The sequence below is a fragment of the Chaetura pelagica genome, unplaced genomic scaffold, assembly GCF_000747805.2.
Source record: "Chaetura pelagica isolate M959 unplaced genomic scaffold, ChaPel_1.0 scaffold537, whole genome shotgun sequence".
NCBI lineage: Eukaryota > Metazoa > Chordata > Aves > Apodiformes > Apodidae > Chaetura > Chaetura pelagica.
Window position 1 is genome coordinate 6984 of NW_009953802.1, and position 8794 is coordinate 15777.

The window sequence follows — 8794 nt, forward strand, 5'->3', positions numbered from 1 at the left end:
GGGCGCGGCTGCTCGGGCTGCTCTGGGAGCGCCTGATGGCGGAGGCTTTGGGGAGCGAGCAGCGATCCCGGCTTCTTCAGCTGCTCCAGCTGCCTTCTTCTCTTTCTTCGGCTCCGTTTGCGTAGCTCCTCGGCGAGCGGGCTCCACGACAGAAAGCGGGAACAAGCTCCTTTCCCAGCCACAGAAGGCTCCCTTTATCTGGCCTCCTGTTCCTCTTCCGTCTTCCTTCACTTCTCTCCTTTGCTCCGGCAGCAGCAACAAGAGGCGGCAACGACCCATAACGGCCCTTAACGACCGTTTGGTGGGTCTTTTTGTCCGCCCAGCTCCCAGCCCCGAGGTGGTTCCTGCAAGGGCTGGGCCCTGGCTGCACACACAGCAAGGTGGGGCTGCCTGTCCCTGCCCTTCCTTGTGTGAGCCCCTGCCCGCAGCCCCTCCCCGCTGGGTTGCTGATGGTTCTCCTTTTTTTTCCCCCTTTGTTTAAGTCTCTCTATCATAGCCAGTTTGGTTGAGAGACATATCCTTTGTGGAGGCCGGTTCTCCACAGTCATGACTCCCATTAAGAAAAATATTGTACTGTTATTGTTATTATAAACTACACTTCGTTACAATTTGAGAAGTATTAAAAAAAAACCACAACAAACTGCTTGAAGCACTATAAACCCTAGACATGTTAAATTTGAATTAATCACTTCGAAATTCCTACGTTTTTCACAGAATTATTTGTTTCTTGTGAATTCATAGATAATTCTATTCCCAGAATCTCAGACATTATTTCATAGTTTTAATATTCCACTGCAAATATTTTGTCATATTAAAATTGTGGTTCATCAATAGTAAGATTTAAAACAGAAAAGTGGACTTTAAAGCAGGTTTGCTTTGGTTTGGTTTCATTTGTGTTTTTTTTAACAGAAATCTCTAGTCTCTATTTCAGCCCAGTCACCAGAAGTTTGAACACCAGTTTTTCAAAGGTAGAGGTAAAAAACACTTGAGATATCTGAAATCTAATCTTACTGGAGTAGTAGAGCCAATGTGATATTTCAAAAAACTCTGATCGAGGAATCAATTCAAGAAGACATGATCATTTAATTTGCAACCAGAAGCAATTTGTATTGTCTTGTGAGTCTTAATACAATAGAATTTTAAATGGGATTTCCAAGTGCTTGTGAATCCTACAAGATATTATCTGTCATCCATGGTCATTCTGCTTAAAAGGATGGTATTTATCCTTACAAAAGAAGTAATTCATCTCTTAAAACCACAATAGTCATAGTCAAAAGTAAACTAAAGGTTTTTGCTGCCATGAATAGGTGGAAAAAAACAGCTAGATGCATTATTAATTGTGTTGGTTTTAGCTGGGGTAGAAATAAGTCTCTTCATAGTAGCTAGTACAGGGCTGTGTTCTGAATTTGTGCTGAAAATTATGTTGGCAGCAGAGGGATGTTTTTTGTTATTACTGAGCAGTGCTCACACAGCCTCAAGGCCTTTTCTGCTTTTCACCTCAACAGAGAGCAGTCGGGGGGACACAGCTGGGACAGATGACCCAACTGACCGAAGGGACATTCCAGATCTTATCATGCTCAGTATATAGAGCTGGGAGAACAGGAAGGAACGGGGGACATTTTGAGTAATGGTGTTTGTCTTCCCAAGTCACCATTATACACAATAGACTCCTGCTTTCTTGGAGATGGCTGAACACCTGCATGCCAACAGGAAGTAGTGAATGTATTCCTCATTTTGCTGTGCTTGTGTGCCTGGCTTTTGCTTTACCTATTAAACTGTCTTTATTTCAACCCACAAATATTCTCACTTTTACCCTTCTGATCCTCTCCCCATCCCACTGCAGGGGGGAGAAAAAGTCAGCAACTATGAGCGTCTCAGCTGCTAGCCAGGGTTACAGCATTACACTAATGCATGGGAAATTATTTTTAGTCTGCACAAAACAAATGGGTCCTGAATCTGAGCTCCCACTGATGAGATAAGGCAGCATGGGCCCCTGCACAGCAGCAAGCGGACACTATCACTCAGCAGAGTGCTAGGAATTGCCCAGCACAGGTAAGAGATACCAATTCAGTTCTGTACAAAATGGTCTGATTTGCTGTACTTTTGGAACATTTCAGGGCATGCTTCCCATTGTCTCATAGGCACAATATGCTACAGATCATATGTGACTACTTAAACTGATAATCAGCCAGCACTATGAAGCAGGACTTGTTGTATTTTCCCTGTGTGCTAGTCAGGATCTGTTACAGGGATGAGTAAACAACAATCAAGTTTCATGATAAATTATTTCCTGCCTCTGCTTGGCATGAATATTCAGGATTATAAGGAATCAAATATCCACTCCTGGTGATAGGCAGATTTAGCCATCCAAACCAAATAATATGTATTTTAATTTGCCTCTACTGGATTTCAACCCCACCTTCTTCCTTCTGATTAAATTGAAAAGGAGGCTTATTGACAATGGACATACATCTTTGGGGTGTTCCTCCAAGGACATTACAGAGGACACTGAAAAACCTCCACTAAGTATAGTGAGACATGTCCACTCAAATCCAGAGGGCTAGAGAAGAGTGACAGATTTGAAGCCTCAGGATGAATGCTACTGGGGTAATGCTTCACAACATGCGCAGAGCTTGACTCAGAAGATCAAAAACAGCTTGGAGAAAATACACACAAAGAGGCTGACAGATGAAAGAGGAGAATGAGAATGGTATCTCACCAAAGAGTCAGGCCACGCTTGTCAGACTCTGAGCAACTTCTGAGAGCAAACTTAACAGTCTTTTGTGGCATCAGTTCTTGAGACCCAAAAAAGGTAAAACTATGATCCAAGCTGCATGCGCTCAGTCCAGTTTGGGAAGCAGAGATGTGACCTAGTATATTCTATGAGATATCTAAGAATTGAAGCTGTTAAAAAGTAGTTTTTCTGGGAGATATATATTAGCTTATGACAGAAAGTATTTTTTATCTTATTCATAATATCATAAATACTTGACTTGTTAGGACTCAAGGGCACTATTAAAAATCTCTGCCAATCTAGACTCAATTTTTAGACTCAAATCTGTTGTTTTTGAACACTGAATTTGTAGGGTTAAAAGCCATGGGAAAAGAAAGCAGGTCTAAATGAGTGAGAGCTCTTCATTTTTCAATGGAGATAGCAGTTTCTTCCACAAGACATGCAGCTTAGAATCAAGTGAACACCTGTCACCATTTAACTCAGGTCCGACCACAACGCTCTCGATCCCCTACGCCCCACCCAGGTAGGGAAGGAGAGAGAGAAAAAGAGAGACACTTGGCTGGATTGAAAACTTAACTACACAGCTTTAATTAAACACTCAGGAATGATACAAGAAAATATATACAATATACAGATATATACTCAGGTATGGGCAAAAGCCACTCGCCTCCCCCCACCCCAGCAACTCCCACAGCACTTCCCTGAGCTGGGAACAGTTCTGAGGAATCCCAGAGCTGCTGCTGGAGAAAGCACAGAGTGATGAGGGTCAGGAGAGCTCAAGCCTAAGGGTCAACGGTGATAGATGAACAGAGTCCTCCCCGGACACCGGCCATGGACGGAAGAGAAGGGAAGAAGAAGAAGGAAGGAAGTTGTCTTCTGCGATCTCTGACCTTCCTCTGAGCTTACGTAGATATATGGAATGGAATATCTTTGGCCAGTTTTGCTGTCTGTCTAACTCAGCCTCACACGGGGGGGTCACAGATCTCCCCATAGTGTCTGAGCCTGCAGAGTGAAGGTGCAACCTTGAAGCCTCAGTAGTTAGAAAAACATTTCAGTGCCTTATCAACCTAGCAGAACACACTGTTGCTAGTTAGAAGAAAGCCTATTGAAGGAAAAAAAATCGGTCAAAGGAAAACCGGCTTCATCCTGGCTCAAACCAGGACAACACCAAACATACAAATGTACACATATTTCATAATATTTCATAACAAATCTGACAAACTATATCTGAATTAAATGAAGGATGCATCTGCAACTGATAGTGCCACATATCTAAAATAATAAATTACATGGTCCATATTTTTAACAATAATATAATGTACATTTAATGAGTATCATTTTTCTAACACTCAGGATGTTTAAATGTTTTCTCTTACAATTTATTAATGAGATGGAAATGTTCACACTACTTGGAGTACTTTTTTTTTAACAGTTAAAAGAGTACAAAAGACATCAGCTGTGGAGCATAAGCACAGTGTGATTGCACAGAAGAATCTTAAGCACACCTTTTGCATAGTAAGGCTCTACTTAAAATGAAACATAACCAAAATAATAATTTTACACTTTCCTTAGTGGATCAGAGTGCTGGTAGACTTTCAAACAATGTATTTTTTATCATGTTAGAAAAACCTAGTAACTTATGAGTCTTATTTTTTTAATGTGATTTCAGTGATTTCCCATTACCAAACTTCAGAATGATATTATATGATTATTCTGAGAATAGTAAGATCATTTGGGTTTTAATTTTTAATTCAGTTCACTCTCCTTTTATAACTTCTTTTGGAGTAAGTCTACCTCTTTTCAGAGTGAATCTGTGGGAATGAGGCAACTTTTCCTACTTTCTCAAAAGATTTTCCATCCCTGTCCTGGTTTGAGCCAAGATGAAGCCAATTTTCCTTTTACTGAATTTATTTATTTATTTATTTATTTTCCCCTTCAGTAAGCTTTCTTTTAAATAGTAGCAAAGTGTTCCAGCTAGGACTGGTAACAAATGCTGGAATGTTTTTGTAATTGCTGGGACTCCAAGGTCACATCTTTACTCTGCCAGCTCAGACACTACAGGGAGATCTATGACACCCACCCCCCCACCCCCCCACCCGCCCCGTAGGAGGATGAATTAGAGAGACAGCAGAACTGGCCAGAGATATTTCATTCCATGTATCTATGTAAGCTCAGAGGAAGGTCAGAGATCAGAGAAGACAACTTCCTTCCTGCTTCTTCCCTTCTCTTCCATCCATGGCTGGTGTCCAGGTAGGAGTCCGTCCATCCATCACCATCAACCCCCAGGCTGGAGCTCTCCTGACCCATCACTCTGCACTCTCTCCAGCAGCTCCAGGACTTTTCAGAACTGCTCACAGCTAAGGAGATGCTCTGGGAGTTGCTGGGAGTGGGGGGAGGCAAGAGGCTTTTTCACATACCTGTGTGTATAATTGTATGTATTTTCTTTTATCATTAGTGTTTGATTAAAGCTGTGTAGTTTCATTTTCAATCCAGTCAAGTCTCTTTTTCTCTCTCTCCTTCCCTATGTGGGTGGGAGGGGATAGAGAGCATTATTGTTGAACCTGAGTCAAACTGTGACAATCCCAAACCAGTCTGAATGAAAGCCTAGATATTCATAAAATCAGATATAAGGCTGTAGTTTTTCTTCTGACAGCTGTTTGGGTATGGGTTTTTTTTTGGGGGGGTAGTTTTCTGTAGGACTGGTACATATGATAATTTGTTTGGAAGGAAACGTTACATCAATGTGCAGTCTGCATTTTGTTATACATTTAAACAGATAAAAGCAGTAAATTGAGAGGCGCAGCAATCCTAAGCCTCATTGTATACTATACCAAGAGTAATGTTCCTGATATATGACATGAAGAATGAGAAGTTTGTATTTTATTTACTTGGTTGTAGAAAACTCGGACAAGACAGATACGCCATAATATATATTCAGTAATATTTCAATTTAAGGAAGATCAGCATTTCAGATCAGTGATTTCTCTCATTTAACAAAATGAACCATGGTCTGCCATAACTCTACAGTCAGTCGTTTGACTGGAAAAAATCTGCTAATGCTATTGTGCAGAGATGTTTTAATGAGCTATCGGACCATAGTTTGGGAGCCAGAACTCTAGGTAGAAATGTTATAATATAGTAATTACATTTATATAATAAATAAATACATTTATATAATAAATACATACATTTTATTATTAAGTAATTATGCTAGCAATAGGGAACTTGAAGTATGTAGAAGAATAGGCATAATTTACTCAATTCTAGTGTACACAACCTATGAAGGCAGAAGTACCAAGATGACATTTTTCATTGTGTCTTGAACTTCGTTTCACCCATATCCTTCTCTACAAGGCCTAAATTGTCACTAGGGTAGAATACAAACTTTTTGATTAGTCAATGTGACTTGGTGGCTAGAATGTTTTGTTTTCCATGAAACACAAGTAAATCGCACTATTTGTAACTGTATACACATTTGTGTCAAGTGAATTGATTTCATCAGAAACTAGCAGTCTGTGCAACCAGAGTTTGTTTACCAAAGTAATCTCAAATTCAAGAAAATTACATTAAATCAATAACCGTGGCTTAAGTCCATTCTTTCTAGGGTGTTGACCTAATATTAGGGACCCAAAGAATATTTCTTGAGTCTGTTGTGATGCACATCTTAGCACCGTACTGAGGAGTCACCAATCCTACCATGTCTGGCAATGGTTTCAGTAAAACTGGCATTCATACGAATCCTATGTTGCTGTGAGCTGTCAAACTGTAAATACTTGCACTCATTCCTCTTTGCTTTGCCTAAACTGGCTGAGCCAAATGTCCAGGTTATCAATGATGATGTTATACAGTACTGGCTCTATATTGACCCTAGAGTAAACCATTAGTGATCTGCCCCTTGTTGGATGTTGTGACAATGATCATAATCCTCTTGGGCCCAGCTGTCCAGTAAGTTTTCAAGCCACCTTGCTGTTCACTTCTCTAACCCATGTTTTGTCAGCTTCTTTATGAGAATGCTATGGGATACTGTGTCAAATGCCTTACTAAAGTCAAGGTAAACAACATGCAGTGCTCTTCCCTCCCTTCCACCAAGCCAGTGATCTAACTGTAAAAGACTGTTGTTTATGAAACCTGATTTCCCCACTGCAAATCCATGCTGACTAACCCCAGTCACTTTATTATCTTTCCTATGCCTGGAAATGGTTTCCAGGTTTAGTTTCTGCATCAACAATCACTGTAATAAATGCAAACGAAACTCACAGTACATCTCATGAACTCTGCAATGGTGCAGCAGGTGAGTTTTCACCAAATGATTTTTCAAGTCTGTGACACTGTTAGCAGCATATAACATCAAAAACCTGTTACTGGTCTAAATAAAAATTATTTTTAAAATTACAACCAAATACCATATCCAGACTTGAAGAGAATGTGAATTGAAACACAACCCAAGGAAACAGACATTAAATCAATCTTTAATTTATTGATTTATGTTAATATCTTGGAAGTCTGGTTCTCCTCTATGGGACTTACTTATTCTTAAGTTAATAATTAAATTGAGACACTTTTAACAGAGTTACATATTTTTTTTAAAGCCTGGTCTCCTGTAGATTATACAAAATTTAATTTCACATCACTTCCATATGGAGCTCAATAATTAGCATTTGTTAAAACAGTAATTTCTTGTTGCCTACAGCACTAGTTCCCCATGCAAACAGTGCAGATAATTACACAAAGTGCTCGGTGCATAGCAATGCATCTGACAAAAGAGTTGTATCAACCTACCTTAGCTGGACAGCTAGTGTTATAAGCTTAAAAGCAATGGAAGTTTTACCAGACCCTTAGGATAAATACATCTGAAGATTAATTCAGAATTCTTCAGAAATCCATACACGTCCCTTCAATACCAACCTTTGCTTCCCTTCTCAAAAGTAAATATTTAATATTAAGAGTTGGACTTTTCATATGACACAATAGTCTGCATATTCTTCATTCGATACAGATGGTAGAAGCAAAATAAAAGGCTTTGTTATTACTAAGGTGTGGTTAGATTTTATTCTCACTGAAGTTGTCCTTTAGTTGAATAGGAGTTATTTTGATAAGAGTAGTCAAATACAAGAGCAGTCTTCACTGAACTGACATGTGTTATCAATACAGTAATTTAAAGGAATAACTTCAATTAAATTGATCAAAAAATTATGGCAGTAACATTAATTATTTGATGGGTGGAAAGAAACCACAACATACTATACAGTAGCTTTTTAGGAGTAGTATTGTCTTTTCAGAGGTTTCTTTGGGTTAATGATCTAAGGACACAGAATATTTCTGCAAATGATCAGCAATGGCAATGCAGTCTCTTTAAGTATTCTATTCTGAGTTCTGATGTAAACTATCTCAACACAAACCACCAACTGTTCTTGTGTGTCACCAACTTGTTCAAAGCAGGTATTTCATAACATAGAGGCTCCCAGGTAGTCAAAGACATGTTTTTACAAAGAACAAAGTGAATGGCTGTAAATGAATATCAACCATGTTGATATTCAGTAGACAGTCAGTAGACAGGACTTTTGGTAGAAAGATACATCTTTCAAAACATTTCTTATACAGCATTGCAAGTACAAAACAATAAAGGCAACCCAGTAAATTCAGACATTGAGGTAAATTTTCCTACAAAAGCTGTTATCTCTTGTAGTATCACCTGGGCTAAAGACTCAGAAATTGCATCACTTTAGGATTAGAAAGTTTTTGTCCTGTCCTTTTGAAAATGTTGTTACCTAAATGGCTCTAGCTTCAGCAAAATGTTGAGTAACAGATAGATTGGAATGGACCACAAAGAAGACTTAGTCTTCTTTTTGAATGAGGGTGATAAGAATACCCTGAGCACTACAACTAATGATCTGACTACTACTTTTTTAAAGTAGGTTTTGCCTTTTAAACTTTGCTGCCAGGAAGCAAACCACTACACAGCTAATTTTTATTTTCTTTTGGTTAGTTTTTTAACAGTCAATGAAGACTACAAGACAGCATAGCTTAGCTCAAAGACAGCGACCATTCAGAATCCGAGTT